Source organism: Pleurodeles waltl, chromosome 10, assembly GCF_031143425.1.
Source record: "Pleurodeles waltl isolate 20211129_DDA chromosome 10, aPleWal1.hap1.20221129, whole genome shotgun sequence".
Lineage (NCBI taxonomy): Eukaryota > Metazoa > Chordata > Amphibia > Caudata > Salamandridae > Pleurodeles > Pleurodeles waltl.
In genome coordinates, this window is record NC_090449.1 from 132,361,538 (window position 1) to 132,384,401 (window position 22,864).

The following is a 22,864-nucleotide window of genomic DNA, read 5'->3' on the forward strand; positions in this document are numbered from 1 at the left end:
CCCATGGGAACAGTCCAGCCCAAACTGCCAGGCCAGGTCCTCCCTGGACCAGAAATAAGCATCCTGGGACCGGTTTCAGGGTATCACCCTTCATCAGCGAGGCTAGCTTGAATCCAGTGGCATAGTTTGCCTGGTACATACATCTGGGCATACCCGGAGCACTTAGGTCGACAAAAGCCCTAAGCGTGCCAGGGAAGACCTGGCCTGGCAGTTCGAGCAGGGTCAAGACTGATTTTCATATGGGTAGGTCCAAATTATCGTGGCATGGTGAGCAAAATAATCAATGGATTAAACCCAGATCTGTGACTGGGAGTCAATGTTTGATTGGCTCTGCATTCTGTCGATCATTTGTGTTTGTTTGCTTATGCTGCATTCTGCAGCACATATAGATAGAATAAGCCTCACGGGATCTTTTTGGGGTAGGAAGGTGCCCCTTCCTCCACAAAAACAATCCTGCCTATAATGCACACACCCTTGCACCATGGCACAAGAATGCCTCTGTTGGTGCTAGGCAGCCAAGACAGTGCCAGAGTAGTGGAAAAAGACAGGAATGTGCTGTATTGGATAGATAAGGCACATTTCTACCCCTTCCCCTTTGAAGCAGGCCAATGCAGCAAGGTGACTTGCTGTGCTGTCCTGCATTAAAAGTCCATAAATTTGGGCCCATAGTTATGCATGACTGTGTGTGTGCCAGACCAGCTTGTGGGGGCTGTGGTGCTGAAGCAAATGAACTTGTGTGGTTTGGCATCCAGGTCACGGTGCGTTTTTCATGTCTACAAGGTAGACAAGTACTTAGTCAAAGAAATTATGGGGGTTATTCTAACTTTGGAGGAGTGTTAATCCGTCCCAAAAGTGACGGTAAAGTGACGGATATACCACCAGCCGTATTACGAGTTCCATAGGATATAATGGACTCGTAATACGGCTGGTGGTAAATCCGTCACTTTTCCGTCACTTTTGGGACGGATTAACACCTCCTCCAAAGTTAGAATAACCCCCTATGTCTATCAGCGCCTGGCTACACCTGACATTGAACATTTTGTCCTATTTAGTTCTAATTCATTCACTGTCCTTCATATCTCACCTGTTTTGTTTTCCTTCTTGACAGTTCTCTCTGTGTCACTTCAGGTTGCTCTTCTTGTTCTCTGAGTCCTCGCTGCATTCTAGCTTCTGGTCTCCACTAATAATCCATCTGACATATTTGGAAGATTTCCAGTTTCCTTTCACCTCCTTCGAGCAGTCTATTAGACTCACATTACAAAGAACTTGTAGGACCGAAAGTTGCTCTAGGAATGGAATAGAACCCGCCAACCTCCTTCGTCTCAACATATCAAAGGGGCAATAACTTTATTGTGCAAAGATTAAGGAAGCTACTGTGACACTCATCCTGTTCTAATGTCCTGTACAATGCGGTGAAAGCTCCATAAGGTGGGACACCAAACATAAACAAAGGTTCACTCAGGATTTGTAAATAATTCTGCAGAGCCCCAAGAGACAGTTGTTACAGCACAACATAGAAAGTGGGGCACACTTCCAGTACATAGGTGCAAGGGTTAGTTCATGAATCCAACAGTGGATTCACAATCCAAACAAATAAATCTAGATATTCAGTAACCTGAGCCTCTGAAGTTGGCACTGGAAGACGTCGAAGAGTTCCAGCAATTCAAGGAAGTCCTTTTTGTGATGCCATAAAGAAGTTCTGAGTTACTCTGCAAGCAGAAAACTTCTAAGAAGATGATCTCAATGTCTGACTTGAAGATTGGTTCCTAGAGAGCCAGTAACACGGTGGTGTAGCAGAATCCAAATAGATGATGAGCAGAGCAGAGCCCAAGGACAGTCTTCCTCTCATCTACAGGAAGGAAAGTCAAGCACCTGGTCACACCATGGGTGATGCGTTTTAAGACTGCCAGTTACTTGAATTCTACAGTAAACCCTTGAATCTACAGTAGATCCTCAAATCCCAGGATCCTTGAATCCCACAGTAGATCCTCAAATCCCGCTGCAGCTTGCCACTCAGAAGGGGTATACTATTGTAGCTTTTGGGGACCCCAGCATGGAGACAGGATGACAGTGTTGGTGATTGAGGCCGGTGGGTCGCAATTGGACAGCACATATGTGGCATCTGCACTAGCAATGCACAGAGCAAAATGTGAAATGGCCAACCAATAATGCCACACATCAGAAGTTGATGGGATTTGAGATTAGCTTCTGTGTCAAGCCATGACTCAGTTGGGTCTAGGTTCATGGTGCCCTGCTGAACAGACAATGGTGAGTATAGACACCAAAAGAGAGAGGTTTGGTTACATTTGTTTAAGTACTACAGAACATGCTCATTTGTGATAATATCTGTTAATAGTGAGAGATGAGCACTTGATGATACTGTTGAGACACTGTTGCATTAACCAAAATAACTGCTTATTGCAACTGCTTTGTAGAAGAGTTGAGCTGTCTCTCTCTCTGTCTCTCTAATCCATTCCCCTTTCCCACTGGGAAAACCTTGAATGCCGGTTTACATTAAATTAAATTGTAGAGGTGCAAACTATGAGCGATACTTAACAACACTGTATCCCTGTGCCTACTGTGCAGAAGGGAACACTAGCTCTGATCTGCATGAACAAGACACTGATCATCATCTGGTTCCTATAGTCACCAGACCATACGTTTTGGAGTGAGGTCCAGGTGTAACCGGTATGATATGGTCTCAAGATATGTAGGGAGAATGCGCTCCAGATTTGACATTGTTGGGGTGGCAAGTATGGGCCTCATTACTAGTTGGCTGTCCATCAACTGCCATGGTGGCCATCTGACTGCCATTGGGTTGGCGGTTGGACCGCCCGATTACAAGTCATGTGGGCCTCTGGAGCAAAGACCACTACCGTACCACTGGCACCGCCAGGCAGCACAGACCACCACAGACACAAGGCTGCACAAACAGACCGGCGGAGCCTGTGTTTCCGGCGACACATTATAAGGTTGCATGCCGCCAATGTGACCGCGGCGGTCCAACCACCACGTATCAGCAGGCGGAAATGGACAGTATAAATGGAGACATGTCACCTGCAGGCAGCTTTACACATCCTTTGCCACCATGGAGCCCATCACACATATTCTACCACTGTTGTTGATCATTGATGGAGCACAAAATCAACACCGTAGTGGATGCAACTGGCCAGAAGTACACACCCATCCACCTTTGTTGTTACACTTAACAACAGATCATTGCACGGTCGTCCACATGATATGGAGGTCACGCTACGAGCACCAAGTACACATGACACATTCTGCACAGTCGGGATCATCCATAAAGATGGACACATTAGCAGTCACAATACGCCCCTTTGGGCAGGTCACTCACACTGCATTGCAACACTACACAAAAACACATGTTTACTCATCCCAGGCACAGGGATAGTGAAGATTATACAACATTGACTCACACAACACCAACAACACATCAACATCACATATACAAATACAAGTCACACACTCCATTCCTCACAGGCCATGGACTGTCATCACATACAACACACATATGGATGGATGTGTCAAAGAACACAAACACCACCCCATGAAAAAGTCGTGCAATGGACACACACATCACCCACATTACAGCACAATGGAAGGGCAATGGCATGCACAAAAGACAGGGAGATAAATATACAAAGATTTCTATGCTAACAATACCTTCACAATAGGGATGGGACATCAGGAGCACTCAGGGAAAGAGACTGAGCTGGGACACATTTCACTTTGCACATGCCCCTTAAACAACATTTACACAAGAAAATGGCCTTACATGTGTCTCTCTCTGGGTTAAGCAATACTAGAACCAAATGACATGGCTATCTTCACAATGTGGAAGTGCAAGTCAAGAAAGCACATACAACTCCAACTCCATTGGGACATATCGCTACATGAACTAGCTGCAAGGTACACACAGCTAAATGGACACAGGCACAGTCAATTGAAAAGAGAGGTAGCATAACTGAACACACTCCATGGCTGCACAAACAAACCTCAAGCTGACGCACATCAGATGAATACATAATACATATCAGGGGGACAAGTCTAACACCATACATGCAAACATTGGACAACACAAGGTGAAATACTTACTATAACAAACAGTACACAATGCCATGACACCACCATTGCGTTTACACCCACATATCCATACCCTCAACATATACCCTTGTCTTGGAGAACACCACCACTGCCCACAATGCCAGATACTGCAAACAACAGCAAATGGATCAGAAAGCAGTCTGAAACACTCACACCTGTAGGCAGGCAACACAGGTCACCCGGGAACAACATTATGGTAGTAAAGGAATTGCAGGACAAACGTGTACCCAAAGAAAGCTGTTTGGGTGTATTAACCTTAAAATTTCAAAGTCCAAGGCCATTGGCCAGACCATAGTGTGATGCACAGGCACCTCATGGTGCCCTTACTTGACTCCTAACTGCCATGGAACCTCCACAGGAAGGGGCATTAAGGGTGCAGTCAGGCACCTCAGGGATTATCCTTGGGGGATGGGGGTCACATTTGGCTGTGGGTTTTGGTGTTGGTTTTGTGAAGGGTGGTCTGTTTTTTAGGAGAGGTGGGGTGCTTGCAGGGGGAGCAGGGGCAGCCTTAGAAGTGGAAAGGAGGGGCTGGGAGCTATGTGGGAGCCTCTTGGGGTGGGGACAGGGTGGAGGGAACAGGGGAAAGGGTAAGGTCAGACATAAAAAAATTCTCAGGTACGGTCATCAGAAGGGGTAGAGATTTGGAAGTCAAGGGAGTGGTTGTCTGTTCTGTGGTGTGAATGCTGTGGGTGCGTACTTCTGGGAGGTATGCTTGTGTTTGTGTGGGGTCTGTTGGGTGGGTGAGTGAGTGCGTTTGTGTGTCTTGGGAGTCTGGGAGATGGAGGTGCTGGGGGATGGAGTGGTGGATGTGTGTGTTGGGGTGGTGACTGAGCATATGCTGGATGTAGTGGATGTCTGTGTGTCTTTAGTTGTGGTGTCTGTGGGTATGGTGCTTGTGGCGGATGTCCGGGGCTCTGTGCGTATGGTGAGGTGTAATGGGTGTGCCAATGACTGTAGGTGTGGTGCTTGTGGGTATGCTGGATGTTGTGTGTGTAATGATGTTGTGTGTGTAAAGCTAGGGGTGGTGGGGATGTGTAGCAAAGTGGTGACTGTTGTTGTGGCTGTTTGTGTGCGTGCCGGTGTGTTTTGTGGTGTTTGTGTGTGCTGCTATTGTGGGTTGATGTAGATGCGTGGGGATCTGTCTGTGTGCTTTGGGCAGGTAGGGATGGGGGGATTTGGATTGGGAAAAGGTAGTTGGAAGGGGGACAAAAAGTGGGGGGTGACTGGCGGCCGCCAGTGAGGAGGCCAGAGCCTGAAAATATCTCTTTAGGCCAGCCATTGCACCATGAATGCCTTCCATGAATGCATGTGCTGAGTTGCCAATCCGTGGATGGCATGAACAATGGCTGACTACCCACAGAGATACTTCTCAGGTGGTCCATAGCCTCCTCACTGAGGGCAGAAGGGGTGACAGGGGCTGAGATGGAGGTGCCAGCGGCAAATTAGATGCCCACCCTCTTGGGAGAGTGGGTAGGGCCAAGTGGGTGGGGAGCAACAAGGAGAGTGGGCTGTCCGGATGGGTCCGGCACCACTAGGATGGGTCCGGCTCCACTGGAGGAAGAAATCGATGATGATGAGGATGTCCTGATCCCCCCGTGGAACTCCCCTCATCCTCCAGGCCACTGTGTGCCTCTTTGTCGGTAGTGTCTTGACCCGAGGGCACATGGCCAGATGCTACACCACTCGGCTGTGCCCCGTCTCCTTTGCTTGCCGGTGCAGATGCTGCAAATACCAAGAGAAATAGGGTCATCGCATGTCCATGATCACACTTGAACAACAGCTCTGATTAACATATGTTACCATGATGTCAAGTAGGTGTAGTTTTTTGCTGGGGCCTAAGTGGCCAATACATGTGCCATGCCATATGCATGCATTTCATATGAACTGTCAACAGTTGCCCATTGGAAAATCTGGATCTCAGACAACTACAATTGCATGGCTGAAGTTGTGCAATCACAATACCCATTCAGCAAGTAGGAGACACCATCACTCTCAAATATTTGCCCCAAGGAGCAGACCTCAGTCACCTGTTGTCATACAATAGTAGGCCATGGCCAAATACATTTCCACAGATCCCATACAAGGTCATGCACACATCTATTTATCACATACATGATGACTCAACAATAAGAACTAATGCTACAAAATCATGCAAAGTTGGTGACAAAAGTACAATATCCTGAGAAGGTGACATGGAAATACCCATGTCACACTGAAAACATATCAGCCATGCACACTTCACCAAGTGATGTTTGTCCTAATAGAGTAATGGAGGTAGGATTAATGTTGCTCAGGTAGGCCACATATGTGGCATGGAAATGGACACTGTAGACAACATGTGCAATATGTCAGGGATACATGTCCCCAAAATATACAACACAATGAATCAGCAAGCCCCAGGGTAATCACCACTAATGTCTGGTACTCCTTACAATGACATGCTCTGAGTGTATCAGTAGAAGCCATTAGTCTTTTGTATGTTGGAGTGGCCCTGAGATTTGCAAGTACTTGTAGAAAGCCCTCAACGTGTTGTCCAATGTAAAGCTACATCACTGTCCCCATTTTGGTCATGCAAACTCAGATGTCTGTCTGTGGATGAATCATTGTACCCAAACACATGAGATTTCAACATAACTGCAAGTCACTCCATGATGCTGGCCAACAGTCAGGACACAAACCTTACCCATTACACATGTGCAGTGCAATTTTCCACATAATGCCACATCAAGGACATAGATATTCACATTGCAGCTCTAAACTGTAGGCCTACCTGTCATGTCCCTCATTGCTACTGCAGTTGTACATGCCAAATGACATGCTATGATGAGTGAGGGTATGTGTGAGCCAATGAACAATAGTGACACACTCCTGTACGTGGCACAACATGAAATGCATCCCCACTGTAAATGTACTATTCCACAAATATTTTGCCATGCACATATATGTAAGAGAATGCAGACATCACCCCATCAACAGAGGTAGACCATGCATGAAACAGCAGCTTACAAGTGTTTTTCAAAAGAGAAAGGGGCACATGCTGAATTGTAGGCACTAGGAATGTTGGCAACAGTGATGGCACATAAATCATGTAAATGGACATTCATCTCTTACCAAGGGAAAGTATTGACCTGTAGCTGTACCCAGAGAACAATATAAGCCCTGTCACATGTATCTTAGACATCTTCACATTACAGACTGCACTGAGGCACCAGCACCCATCATACACTGAAGACAACTAGCTTCTGAGTGGCAGATGCCTGTATACACATTCACCCAGACATATGGCAGAGGACAGTGATCCATCACCTACTCACCTTTGACCTGGAACATTTACGAGTAGTGTCTATTGCATAGAAATGACACACATTACAACACCAAACAGTACTTGATTGTTCAGTGTACACAGCCATATGCCATCTCTACAGTGCAAGTGGCTTGTGGATTTCACCCAGTTGTGTCCTTGGTCCCTGGGCCAATATGCAAGGCATTTCAGTATGCACCACATAACATGTCTACACAATCACTCATCTACTATGTGACACATGGCTCATCCCTAAGTGTCAGGGGAGCTGTCAGAACTCACCTCATTCACTTGGCAATGAGACAGGCAGGAATATGCCCCATACTTACCCCCTAGTGGCTGCTGTGCTGCCCTCAAACGCTTATTATGCTCTGAATAGGCCACCTGCAGAATATGGACCATGGGGGGGTTATGGTCCAATGGGCATCCCACCCACGTTGGGAGGACATCCCCAGCTGGACCACTGCGATCTTCTGGGCCCAGCATCTCAGGTCCTCCCACCATTTTTCTGCAGTTGGTGCTTCAACGGCTGTGGACCCCCAGGGTCCACACCTGCTTGACAATGGCTCTCAACAGTGCCTTCTTTTGATGAGTGTTGACCTGCATGGATGCAAAAGACAAATCAAGAGATTATGATCACAAGTTTCATCACGAATGGTTGAGTCACCGATATGTCAGTAATATCAAGCTAGAACTTTCCTATTTGTCAATACTCCCCAAGTGTGACACATATAAGCCAATAAGTACACAGACATGGCCACAGACATAGATTTCTCTATCTTCAGGCTAACCCACTACCCTGCCTGCTCATGCCCTACAATGACTAAGCAAGCTTACTGACATCTTGTAGGCCATGCTCTAGTAACCTTACTGAGATGTGAGCCACTATGAGGCACATCACACCTATGTGACTTCTGAAGAGTAAACTCCTTAGACATAAATGGACCAACACATTCACACTCTGTGAGAATGACTCCCCGCATACAGTGCCTACAGACAACTGCCATTGTACAAACTAAAACATTACACCTGGGTAACAACGAAGGGACTGGCACGGTGGGTACAGAAAGTGTCCATGTGTGGATATTTGGACTAATAAATGCAGACTCATGCCACTTCAAGGGGTGGGGTTCTGTGTTATATACCTGTACCACAGAACATTCCTTTGGACATTTGTGTCCATCCTACAGAGAAGGCATCCAACAAAGAAAGGTGTGTGTTGTACAGTTTCTGCTGTGTGATCAACCTACTAAGTCACACATCATGGGCTCCCATGAATCAACACACTGCACTGTGAGACTGTCATTTATGCAATAAGCCTGTACAGGAGAAAATATGCTAAGTGCACATATGGCTTGGATTAATAATTTACCTCTGTATCCATTACTAATCTGATCAAAATCAAAAGAATGAGACATTTTGGGCAGGATTTTACACCATAGCCACATACTGGCCACATGACAGGATCTGGTGGGGGTACAATCAGTGGGCACAGTGGCACAGTTGCATAGCCACAGTGACTCTACCCCAGCCTAGACTAGGACCCATATTGGGAGATAAATTTGACAGGCCCTGGTCCATGCAGGCTGAGTATACAGAACCCACATGACACTCCATTCCCATCACTTCCATGCATGACAGTACATCATGTAGTCAACAGCAATTTGGTATGTGGTGTGTGTGTGGCAACCTGAAGGGCAGAGTGAGTCATGATATACTTTCCAAACAGCAGTATAGCAAAGGCAGATGTGTATAGAACTGTCTGTGGCACCATACACATTGCTCATATCACTCTCAATTGACTCATACAACACTCAGCGCATGCACATGTACATACATGTTGTCTGACATTTACAACAATTATGAAGAAGGAGATGTCAGTGGATGGCAGTAATATCTCCTCAGCTACTTATGTGCATCCAACACAAGGAGGATCTAGGAACCCAAAAACCATACACAACACAATGTGACTGAACTTTACATATGGCACTACTCATAAATACCTGTACATTGTACATCCCATTGATGCCACACAGACTGCAACAACATGCACATGAGTAGTCAGCTTGGCACACATGGCCACATTCTAGCCTGTGAGGAGGGAAAGGATGGTGAAGTACAGAGAAAACTGTTCACATGAGGTACTTACCTGCTCCTCTGGCTCACCATAGGGCTGTTCATACAGGGGTAGGACCTCGTCTACTAGCCTCCCCTGCTTATCTGGAGAGATGGCAGGGGCCCTATCACCTGTTGGATGTGGCATGATTGGCTCCAGAGGCGGTTCACAGAAGCTCAGGCAGTGGAGGTCTTGTTGGCAGCAGTGTCAGGATTCAAGTGAGTAAATCTGCAGAACATGTTGGTCACATCCACCATATTGAGGTTGTCACCGCCAGTGGACACAGCCATTAGTCTGTGACCGCCACTGGCAACAATGTTGGCTTATGGCTGTGTCACCGCGGTGGCAACAGCCTACTGCCATGACGAATTCCACCGGCAGTTCCTAATCTCCAGTGAAGTAGGTCAGGCAGCTGCCATTTTAGAGGCCTGAAATGCAGTTTTGGACTTCACAAACTGTGCCACACATCCAAAATTTTGTTTTGAGCTCACAAGCATGCGTATCCTGTCCTGTTATGTAGGAGCTACAACTTAAACAACATTGTAGGATGTTGCAGGGCACAGATGGCATTTAACAGTGGGGACAGTCCACCCCCACTGACTGTCATTTTGGCGGCTAGGATATCCAGTCTCAATTTCAAGGGGTAATTTTGATGCATGTCTTTGAGATTGGTCCAGATACATGTTGTTGACACATGTGTGGAAAACCATGGGGGTCACATGAGACCCTTGTGTTCTTTGTAGCTGTCATGTGTCCCAGTTGCCATGTCTATCCTTTCAGAAATGCCTTGTCACACGACATCATTGACATGCATCACATGTGTTTCTGTCGCCAGACACAATGACTAATGCTAGAAATAATGTCTTGTCGTACAGACAGTGAGAGGGAGGATGTGACAACCACCTGTCTACTGTCCACTGCCAGGCCTTCAGATCATGGAAGAATGCCACATCATCCTTCTTTACCATCTGAATAGGCAAACAATAGAGGACAAATGTCGTCATCTGCCGACAGCTATTAGTACAACCCTTTGTACAAGTCATGTCAGTATTGTACTTCCTAGCCACAGGGCTCTTCCAACATACAGTGGACCTGTCAGCTGGCAAGTCCCAACCTATGTTCAGTCTGGTGTTGAAGGATGTCCTCTCAGCAATGTTGAAACACCTGGAAAGCTACATCCAGTGTCCCGACATCAGGATTTAGCCCTTGTGAAGGCTGACTTTTATGGTTTTGCACACCTCCCACATGTGGTGAGGTCCATGGAGAGCACACATGTTGGCTTGGTCCCCACCGCATGCCAATGAACAATATACTGCAACAGAAAGAACTTCCATTCCAACAACGTGCAAGTTGTCTGTTTGGCGATCTCTTCATTTCATAGATCTGTGCCCGTTATCTGGGTTCCACACATGATTCCTTCATAATGCAAAACAGCACAATACCCCAGCTGATGTCACATCTGTACCCAGAGATGGCCTGGCTGGTTGGTAAGTCACATCTGTCCTGTTTGTGTGTGTGTGTGTGCAATGTCAGGTGCTACAATCATTAAAAGAGGGACTCATTGTTCCACATATGTCCCATTCCTTAACAGGAGACTCCCCATATCAAACCATCCTTGGTTGTCGATGCCAATAAGGAATCCACCTACACCAAGGGAAGTCTGCTTTAATGAGGTCCATGGAAGAACATTGCGGGTAGTGGAGCAGGCTTTTAAGCACCTGAAGGTGGGATTTAAGTGTTTGGACTAGACAGGTGGAGCCCACCTCTACTCACCCAGGAAAGTGTGTCAGATCACTGTAGCATGCTGCCTGCTCCACAACATTGCCCTGTGGGGGAATATCCAGTACATCCTAGAGGAGGGGGAGCCTGTAGTGCCACTGGGTGAGACTCATGAAATGCCAAGTGAGGATGACGGTGGTGAAGAGGAAGGAGCTGACCCTCTCGGGAAGATCTTATCAATAGCTACTTTTCATGACTGTAAGTATGTCATGTGATGTAATGACTGTGACTATACGTAGAACTGTAGTTGTTAGAATGTGTGGAGTACAGTGTTTTGGCAACAACTAGGGAACTGATACTCTGCACTATTCAGCTAAATGGTGCCTGAAGGGATAGCCTTTGACATATCCCCACCAGGATTTTGCTACTTTGTTTGTGTCAGTCTCATTGCAATGTAATTTCCTTTCCAGATGCTTGCTATATGATTTGTGTAATAGGTATGTTTTCAAGCCTATGCTCCTTGGTTTGTCTTTGTACAGGTATCTTCACCATGACATCCTCATGTAGGCATTTCAGAGTTGTGACATTGGCAGGTATCTAAAACAGTTCCGACTTACGAAGGGGACATGGATTGTTCCAGGTAATGTAGGTCACAGTTTGGGGTGTATGAAACCTGTGCCAAGGCAGCTTCAACAGTGTTTGGGTGGAAAGTCAGAAGTGCACATTTGGACTTGTTTAGTGTGTTGTGTTGTGTTGGGTCGATTGCATAATGTGTGTGATCATGTGGGCATGAAATATGTTGTCATCAATTGCAAGCAAGGCATTAACCCTTAACATAGGCCAAACCCTATTCTTGTATGGCCTGCATGTAGCTGTAGATGTGTTTCATCAGTGCAGGCTACAGTGCCATAACACTGACATATGTTTGTGTCATACCACCAGATGCATGGGAATTGGATTATGATGGGTCTGTGATCAGGGACTGTTGTACTGCCCTCTGTCTGTACCTTGGTCTATGTTATGTTGGATTTCTTTGGTGTGGTATGTGATGAGGCTCAAGCTGGTGACACCATCTACTTTTCTGTTTGCTATTCTACAGTACAATGTCTGACAAATCCCTTCCTTACGTTGTCTGGGGGGCTGTACCTCGGTATGTGTACCTTGACACAATATGAGTCAGCCATTCTTGGCTATGACAGTCCAGACATTTCAACAGCTTATGCGCTGTACACTGGAATATAATTTGTGGTGTGATCAGACACTTTTAGCAATGTGTTTGTGTGTATTGGTAGTAATAATTAGCATGACACTGTACCTGTAACATACTCCTCCTTGCATTAGTATCTAGTGTCTTCCTTATTTGCTTCTCATGGTCTTTCTTCTCTACTTTTCAAAATGTGGAATAGAAGCAAGCAGACACCGACTTTGTGATAGGTGGATTTATTGAAATATTGTGCACAAAATAACATTGGGGCATGGTTGAAAAGAACAGTGAATGGTTCAGTCATATTGGTTGAAATCACTGGAGTAGATGCCAGAGCATTGGAAGTCCAAAGTCCAGTGTACTCTTCCCATTGGAAATGGAAGGTGGTTGAAGAACAGTCAACAGAGTGGATATGTGACACACAAAGGAGGTTTTGTTTAGAAGAGGTCACTTGCTGGTAGTGGTGAGTGTCTTGCCAACCGCACCTCCTGGAGTTTTTGCTGGATGTTCCCACTTGCGTGGGAGTGGGGTGATCAGCTGCTACAGAGGCAAAGTTCTCTGGGGTGGGTTCTTCCCCTGACAGGGCCTCCCTTCCAGTGACTGGCACCGATGATGGGCCTGGTGTACATGCACCAAAGGAAGGGGTGGAATGTTGTTGACAATCCCTGTTCAGAGTAGTGTTAATGTCCTTCAGCACCCCTGTTAGGGAGGCCGTGCTGTTATTGTGGGCCTCCCACTGTTCACGCATATCCCTATGGATGTCCCTCTGCAGCTGCTTGATCTCCTGGAGGTCTGCAAGTACCTGGCCCACCACACCTTGGGACTCCTGATAGACCCCAATACATGGCTGATGGTGTCCTCGCCTGGAGCATCCCCAATGGCCTCATCCCGCTGGCTGACAGCATCCTTCCCATGCACCCTACCCCCACAGCCCTGTGCTCTTGCCACAGGCTGCCCGCTCCCACAGGTTCCAGAACCATCATTGTCATTGTCAGAGGTGTTGTGCTGCAACTCAGAATCCTAGACGGGATGGCCCAAGATGGTTGCCACTCTCCTAGGGACACTGGTTGGGGGCGAATGGCTGCCTGTGATGTTAAGGCCACTGGGCTGGGAGGTGATGTAATGGCCACAGTGAGACTGGGGTCTGACCAGGTTATCCAGATGGGCCAGAACCATGCTCCACATCCAGCTGTCCAAGAGTATCTTCTTCACGGAGGGCTTCATCTGGGAGGGGGATAGTGGTAGTCTCCTAAGTGGGGTCTGTGTGGCAAGTTGCAGCTCGACCTGTTGATGTGAAATGTACAATTTTACTGATTGTACTGTCACATATACCCCAAAAGTTAACAGTGTCATTTTGCAAATACCTTGTACATAGTTGTGCAGGTTACCCTATTGTGACAGGTACCCATGCTTTTGGTTGCATTGGCCTGTCATTTATGAAGAATGCCAATTCAATTTAAGTCAAGCAGCTGCTGAAATGTGCAGATTATTAGCACTTGGGAGGATGAGCTGAGAATTACGTATTGCCACCAGTGCAGGCAAAACAGTGGCTAGGCACAATATGGCTTTGCTTGTTTTTAGGTCAAGTTGATTGGTATGCAGGCAGACCCAGGACTTTGTTGTATATGTGATTGAAGTAATCATGTGGTCAGTGCTTTGTGAATATGTCTGCTGCCAATACCATTCTGGTGATGCATCTTAAGGCCTTTGGGATCATTGTTTTGCACACTGGATAAGGTGTCCTTTCTGTCCTCAATAGTTTCACCTAGGGTTAGCAGATCAAGATGGAGCTAGGTAGCCAGACACCTCTCTGAGTTAGGCATGATCTGTACCTCGGTCGCTCACAGGTGAGTAAACTTCAATTGAGAGTTAGCAGACAAGGGTTCTGGCATTTGGAGTCACTGAAACAGAGCCTCATGGGAGTTAAAGTCATGTCACTCTCCATACTACACACCCTTGTCAGTTGATATTCTACCAGGTGGGTGAACTTCAATTGAGAGTTCATACATAGATAGACTTGGGCAAGTTAACATTGTTTAGGTGTTTGGAGTTAAGGACTTAGGACCTATCGGGTTTGACATTCCGGTCACTCCCTCTACTTCCCCCCGCCATATATATGTTATGATCCCAGATGAGTGAACTTCATTTGAGAGTTAAGACACAGGGGCATTTGGGCATGAGAACGCTGGGCTTGTTTTTGGAGTGGGAGAGCCAGAGCCTCCTGGTCTTAGCAGTGAAGTCACTCCCTCCACTTCATACACTTGATAAAAAGTCATCCTCACAGGTGAATACACTTCATTTGTGAGTTAAAGAAGTGTATTTTGAGAAATTAACTCTAGATTGGTGTTTTGAGTTAGTCCAATAGTTCTTCCTGGGAGTTGCAGTCAGACTTCTCCCTCTACTTCACACACTATACAAATGGTATCCTCTCAGATGAGTGCACTTGTATTGAGAGTTACCAAGCAAGGGTATTTGGACAAGTTGACACTGATCTGGTGGTTGGAGCTAGAGAAACAGGGCTGGCTGGGAGTTTCAGGCATGTCACTCTCTCCCGTACATACTCTACACAAATATTTTTTCACCAAGGTGAGTATACTTCATGTATGAGTTCCCAAACAGGAGTCTTTGGAGAAGAGGACACCTGACTGCTGGTTAGAGTGACACTAAGTGAGCCTCCAGGGAGTTGCAGTCATGTAACTCCCTGTACTACGTACACTTTACAAATATTATCCTCCCAGGTGAGTACACTTCAATTGAGAGTTAAGACGCAGTAGGGGCATATTTAAAAACAGCAGTGCTGCACACAGTGCAGCGCCACTTTTCTTGCGCCCTTTACCGTCCCCCTACCGCCACCACGTGTGCACCGTATTTAAAATACGGTGCACCATGGCGCAGGGTAGGTGGCAATAGTGAAATTTTTTAAGATGCTATTGATGTACTCTGCAGCAGTAGCATAAAATGTTGTCCCATAGCGGCTCATTATAAACAGTGGTGTGCCCCCTTTGAACAGCTGCTCTGAGTAGGCGTTAACAGTGCTGAAATAAATGATGCAGGGAGATTTATTAGATTTCCTGCGTCATTTTTTTGTGCACCCCAATGGGGGAACACCCCCTTTGCATACATTATGCCTGGCGCAGGCATAATGTAGGGCAAAGGGTGACAAAGTGGCACAATGCAAGCATTGCACCACTTTGTAAATATGGCCTGGGATTTTGGCCTCATTGGGCCACATTGGCGTCAAACAAATGACGTTAATGTGCGCAAGGAGGCACTAGGGACTCTTAAATACGCCCCAGTGATCTTTGGAGAGGAGAACACTGTTCTAGTGTTTGGAGTTACAGAAACAATGCCTCCTGGGAGTTGCAGTCAGGTAAGTCCCTCCAATCCCTAATACTTGACAAATGTTACTCCCCCTCACCCCAGGTGAGTAAACTTCATGTGTGAGTTTACAAACATAGGTCTTTGGAGAAGAGGACTCTGGGCTGGCTGAGTGGAGTAACAGTAACAGTGCCTCCTGGCCTTAGCAGTCATGTAAGTCCCTGTACTACACACACTATTTACATGTTATCCTCCCAGGTGACTACACTTCAATTGGGAGTTCAAAAACATGGGTATTTGGAGAAGGAAACACTGTGTTTGGAGATACAGAAACATGGCCTGCTGGGAGTTGCAGTCATGTCACTCACTCTAGTACACACACTTGACAAATGTTATCCTCCTAGGTGGGTACACCTCAATTGGGAGTTTAAAACAAGGGTATTTGTAGAAAGGAACACTGGCCTGGTGTTCAGAACAGTGCCTGCTGGGAGTTGTAATTGTGTAACTCCCTGTGATACACACACTTTTTACAAATGTTCTCACCCCAGGTGAGAACACTTAAATTGTGAGATGCCAAACAGGGGTCTTTGGACTAGTGGACTCTGGGCTGGTGAGTGGAGCAACAGTACAGGTGTCAAAAGGTGAGCAGTGAGCATGCATGACATGGCATTTTGGTGACATTTTTATTGTTGTGACTTACCAGACTCCACTCCCCCAGGTATTCCTGTCAAGCTCTCAGGATGCAGGATGGCCAAGACCTTCTCCTCGCAGGGAGAGATGTAATGGAGTTACTGGGAGGCCCACTGCCAGTCTTCTTGGCTTGCAGCTGGTGCCTGGAGACCGGGGAACAGACCTTGCCCCTGAGGTCATTCCACCTGTTCCTGATGTTCTCCTTTGAGCGCAGGGTGGTGCCTACAGCATTCACTCTGTCGATTATCCCTTCCCACATTTCCATTTTCCTTATGAGAGGAGTATGCTGGATTTGTGCTACAAACAATTGTGGCTCTACTCTTATGATCTCATCCACCATGACTCTCAACTCATCCTCAGAAAACGTGGATTTTTAGATTGTGACATGGTGGATTTTGAAAAGAAAAAGCAAAAGTGACAGTGACTTACCAAAGAGGGGAAGTGCAAAAGGTAGTGAATGGACAAAGGTGTGTGCAGGGTGTTGTTTGGGATGGTGAAAACAAATGGTGCCTAGTATCTCCATAGGTTTGAAAAAAGTTGCTCTGGCTTCTGTGTGTGGCGTTCGAGATGCAGAGGATTGTGGTGTGGGAAGGGGTGTGCTTTATAGTGCTCTTTCCAGGGTGACAATGTGTGTCAGCTGTGTTGTTTTCAAATCCATCCAATGTGCCATTGTGTATTACTTTGGTGACTGCAAACGGCCGTGTTTGCCCGCTTCTGCGACTTTGGGATTGTAATACAGTCATTGATTGGTCGCTGTGCTGTCAGGGCTGGAAGACAGATCGTCTGTTTCCCGGTCTCTGTGCCGCTGCCAGTTTGCCTTTTTTGGTTGACGGTCAATGGTCCTGCCTGTATGAATCATAACACAGTGGTCTATAGGACCGCCAACATAGCAGTCTGGCGGTCTGACCGCCACACTCGGAATGAGGCCCTATGTGTCATTTTTGAATGATCTACGTGGTATGCACTCCAGATGTGTTCTGTGGGGAATTGAAGCTAAATGTGATAGTGGGAGCTGGAACTCAAATTTTAAGTGTGTGGTTTGATTCCTACGGGATCTTTTGAGATGGATCCAGATGTGATTTTTTAGATAGTTTCATAAGTTAAGGTATTTAAGAGTATGAACAGAATAGGGTGGCACATATCTGAAATTGAAGGTTGAACTCTTCAACTGCCTCACTATTCCAGGTGGCAATTTATCAATTTGTGAAAGAAGCTAGGCTAGATATTTAAAATCTATCACTTTATGTACTTCATTATATGCTAAAAAATCCATTCATATCATCATAGCTGAAACATGTTTCATCCTTCCAATAAACAGTTTCAAGGCTTAATTTAAAGTTATTTAAAAAGTGATCCTGGAGTCCATTAATGCAATTCATTTAGCAAATATAATTCATCTTCATTTTAAAGTACTGAAAAGAATAATCATGTGTTGGGTACAAATGTATGAATGGATGTTCTTTAATTAACTACATAAACCAACAGAAACGAAAGGCAGGGAATTCAGATTCAAAATCTGCAGCATGGACACTAAGATTCAAAAGGCAAAGATTCAAAATGTCATTTGTGTGCCAGAGGTGCAAGATGTGTTTCTTATGTCAAGGATGTCCGATCAAAGTGTAATAGGAAGTCATGTGCAAGTCCTGTGACAGGAACACCAGATGTGATCAGTGTATCGGGGCAACAGATGTTCTTTTCGTGAGAGTGATCCCAGATGTGATGTGGTCTGTGCAAATGTCAATGATGATCTCTGTGGGCAGAAGGGGGTATCTGAGGTGCGGGGAGGGGGACACAATATGCGATATTTTTAAGGAAATTGAAAATTGCAATCTCACAATAAGCAAGAGAACAGGGCCCATATTTATAATATTTTAGCGTCGCATTTACATCTTTTTTTACGCAAAAGCGGCACAGACTTACAAAATACAATTATATTTTGTAAGTTTGCCGCATTTTTGCATCAAAAAATGATGCAAATGCGGCGCTAAAAAATTATAAATATGGGCCAGGGTTTTTAATCCAGGCTTCTGTTCTTCTTTCCGTTCCTTGTATCTTCAGGACTTCACATTTTCCAGTAGTCTTACACCTGAGCTCTGTTAGCCTCCATGGGGGACATCCATGATAGCCAACGAGTTATGAAGTAGATAATGAGTGATAGAGGACAAAACGCTGACACATTTAGTTTCATTTGTATGTATCAGATGTTTGTGAACTATCACTGGAGTGGCAACCATTCCCTCCTTGCTGACCTTTCTTTTCTGGAGCTTCTTTTGAGCGCTTTGAACAAATTATAGGCAGGGCCACTAGAACTATTGTGGCAGGGGAGTCTAGATTTTGTAGGTAGCAGAGTGGACCACAAGTGGCACAAAAGAGAGCCATTGTTGTGCCACATTTTGTAGCTGTATTAGCTCACATTTTTCATGTTAAACCAAATTGATACAAAAGCGACACCAAACACATGGCTAAATACATAGGTTTCTTGTGAAAAATAAGTGTACATATTCACCAGAGCTGATTGAAAATGCTACTTGCCAATTAGTAGCGATGTTGTTCTCCTCGGAAGCTCATAAACACTATTTAATTGAACCACCCCTCGTAATTCCAAGAGCAAAATAATGTAAATTACAATAAGTGTGCATAATTAGACCTATTTTATGTTCAGTGCAGCACTTTTACTGAATTTAGCAGAAACAAGCATACATGTGTACATTCATGGTAACGCACAAATTTATTAGGGTCGAGCCCACAAGAGCATGCACTAGCGCATGTGTTCCTAATGCGAGACACTGTTGTGCACTCAAAAAGTACTTGGAGACAGCGTGTTGCTTACCATTTGATGGCTTCCCATTTCATGGCATTCTTCTTAACAGCCTAGTAATAGGTCACTGCAGGTCAGTAATCATTTCCATTCCCTTCTGTGGAGCAGAGAACAAGCACTGATTGATTTAACTTAATCAGTGTTCATCCGATGTTCTTGATGTGATTGAGGTACTGTTTTTTTCCTTTTGAACTTCTAGTGCCCTGCAAACAGAAGGCAACAGACACAATAGTGTGTACTTAACCCAGGGTTTGGGAAAAGTGAAGTCGCTTTTAGCTGCATGCCAGCATTTTTGGCAAGCCATAGAGCTGAATCAGCATTTCCAAAGTCTGTCTGCAAATTGTTTTTCAAGATCAGTGTGACTGGCAAAAAGGTGCCCAGCAGGACAAACAAAATTGCAAAGTCTTATTATTTTCTATAGTTAACTTTCTTTCATTTTGCCAAGTCTTCTTTACTCACTTCGCTGACTCATGCTCTGTTTTGATTTTGCTTGTGAATGCTGTTCTCAAAATATGACAATTGTCTTGTTCTAAATATGCAAAGTGACATTGTTTCCTTGTTATGTGTCATTTATGAAATGCCTTGACACATATCAGTGCAGTACACCCCAATCCACCCCATTCCAATCCACCCCACTCCAATCCACCCCACTCCAATCTCCCTAATCCAATCCACTCCATCTAATCTCACACCAATCCACCCCAATCCAATCCACACCACTCTGACCCAATCCACCCCACTGCAATCTAATCCACCTCACACCAGTCTAATCCACCCCACTCCAATCCATTCTACCCAAATCCAATTCACTCCACTCCAGCCCATCCCACTCCAATCCAATCCACCACAATCCAATACACCCCACTCCATTCAAATCCACACACTCAACTCCAATCCACCCCACTCCAACCCACTCCACCTCACGCCATTCCACCATAATCAACCCACTCCATTCAATCCACCCCATTCCAATCCAATCCATCCCATTCAACTCCAGTCCAAAGCACCACAATCCACCCCACTTCAATCCATTCCCCCTAAATAAATCCACTCCAGTCCACTCCAATCAAATCCACCCCAATCCAACCCACCCCACTCTACATAATTCACCCCAATCCATCCCACCCCAATTTATTCCATCCCACTCCATCCAACCAACCCCAATCCAATCCACCCCACTCCAATCCATCCTGCCCCACCCAATTCACCCCACTCTACCTTAATCCAATTCAACCCACTCCACCCAAATCAACCCAACTCCACTTTACAACTCTCTCTCTGTGCCACTGCACTCTATGGCACTCTCTGCCACTAAACCACCAAACTACTCCCCCTACTCCCACTACTCCACTCTACGACACTCTACTTCCCCAGCTCCACTCTACACCTCTCTTCCCCCTATACTCCCTCTAGGACAATCTACTTCAACCACTCTACTCAACTCTCCGTACTCCACTCTACTCCACAGTCCACGCCACTTACTTTTAGCCACACTGGTGTACAACATGGCTAAAACACATTGCCAAAGCCAATAGCTCTGGCATGAGTGAGACCTATTGGCTTTACCATTGCTTGTTTACTCTTGGGATCAGAAAGAGACATGTAAAAAAGGTGTGCTTCTTTTATTCTGCATATCAAAGGTAAGTTTTAGAAATAGTCTTTGGAGTTGCTTTTATTCTGGACACTTGGGTCTTTCAAGCACCTCCTTCCTATAAGAACGAGGCCTGAAGAACCGTAGCACACAGGGCTGGACTGGCCTTTTATTCCATCGGGCGTTTTCCCGGTGGGCTGGGGCAATTAGAGGCCGATTATGAAAGCCCAGGGCTGCACCCGAAGCATCGGTCTCTTCCCACAGCTCCACTTCAATTTCCACAGCTCTCCAAGATTAACTGTTGCCGGCAAAGCAGTCTTCGAGAGAGACAGAAAGGGAGGGAGGAGAGGGATGGAGAGAGTGAGAGATCAGCGAGGGGAGAGAGAGACCGAGCAAAGCAGGGGAGCAGGCTTGGTTTGAGCATTTTAGTCAGGGTTTGGGTTAGTTCGCCAGTAAGTCCCTGGCAGCATATGTTACATGTGTATAGAATGAGTAGCACGCTATAAGGCACTGCGAGACATAAGTCATAAGATATTAAAAAGAGAAATAAAGAGAGTAAAGAGAAATAAAATAGTATGTAAGCTCGGGGTCCTCTTGAATGCTACTCCAACAGCGCTGTCGCGGGTATAGCACGAGTTTGCACGAATAATTAAGCAATATTTTATTGTGAAAACGAAGGAATCATTGTTTCTACATCTAAATATGTAACTATTTTGATAGAATGTCTACTCCAGTCCTTCAAATGGAGATATTTATACTGCCCCATAGAAGTGTCACACAATAGCACCTGTTTTACACCTAAATGTAGCAATCAACAGCTGAAGATGGTCTGGTTTACTTAAAATATGCTTTCTTTTATTGTATACTCCATAAATAAATTATCCAAAAAGGCCGTATATTAATAAACAACATTAAAACACGTATCCAAAAATGCAAGATAATAAAACTAGCGTCAGCAATACGAAACAGCACAAGTTTAATCAACAGATGATTGGAAGAAAGTGAGCGAGTTGGGAGGTAACCAAGATCAGATGGGATGTTGCAAGTCTGGTCAATTACTGTCCTTGTTCCAGGACTGCAGATTTCAGAATATCCACCTGATAAATATCATGACACAAATACAATCCTGGCAAGTACGGCCTTAGAGGGATAAAGAAATATGCAGTCTGTATTGTTTGGATTGAGTAAAAGGTGAAAAGGGGTCTTAAATATTCTATGTAGGGGGACAGATGCCTAAATTGGATCAAGACCAGTCATTAATGTTACCGTACTCCAGGCCCCGCAGCCTTAACTGAGAATAATGAAAGAGAAAATTTAAATTACTGGTATCCCATTTTCTAGGATATCGGTAACGTTAGTTACCTGTGTGGCGTCATTGAGAGGTGCCTGTAAAGGCCGTAGTACAACATACGGGGCGTGATTGCAAGTAAAGTTGCTGTTTATTACACCTGGTAAATAACAATATCCTGGGGTTTGTTATTTAGCAGATGCAATAAATAACACCTATTGTGAGTTGTTGTGGAATAACATGAGGATTTTGGCGTTTAACTCACCAAAATCTCCAAGATATATAAAATAAATAATGTGCACATTTCTCCTGTTAAATTTCGGCATGTTTGACCGTCAAAATTTAACAAATGTTTTTTTTAACGCATCCGATAGTTATCATATTTGTTAAATAAAACCAAACTTGTAATTCCGTCCAGCGCGTAAACAGAGTTTTATGCACTGGACGGAATAAACCACCCATCTTGTAATCAGAGCCTAAGGGAGGAGATAGGTTTCGATTGAAATTCTGAACTTTGATATTTTCTTTATTTTAAGTTTAACCTCATTTTGCAAAATATTTTGACTTGAATATGTCAGATTTAACTCATAGTTAGGGAGTAAGTTAATTATAAATAAAGATGGATAATGTTTGACTCCTTTCAAGCACCTCCCAAAGAAGGAATCGGACAGATAGAGAGTAAATGATGCCAGCA

The 22,864-nt window shown here is 45.2% G+C and overlaps 1 protein-coding gene across 1 annotated transcript in view; it reads left to right on the plus strand.

Annotated features, from left to right (window-relative positions):
- Positions 1–22,864, plus strand: part of LOC138261215 (cytochrome P450 3A21-like) — a 425,990-nt gene that overhangs the window by 54,057 nt on the left and 349,069 nt on the right. The gene's annotated exons all lie outside the window — the stretch shown is intronic.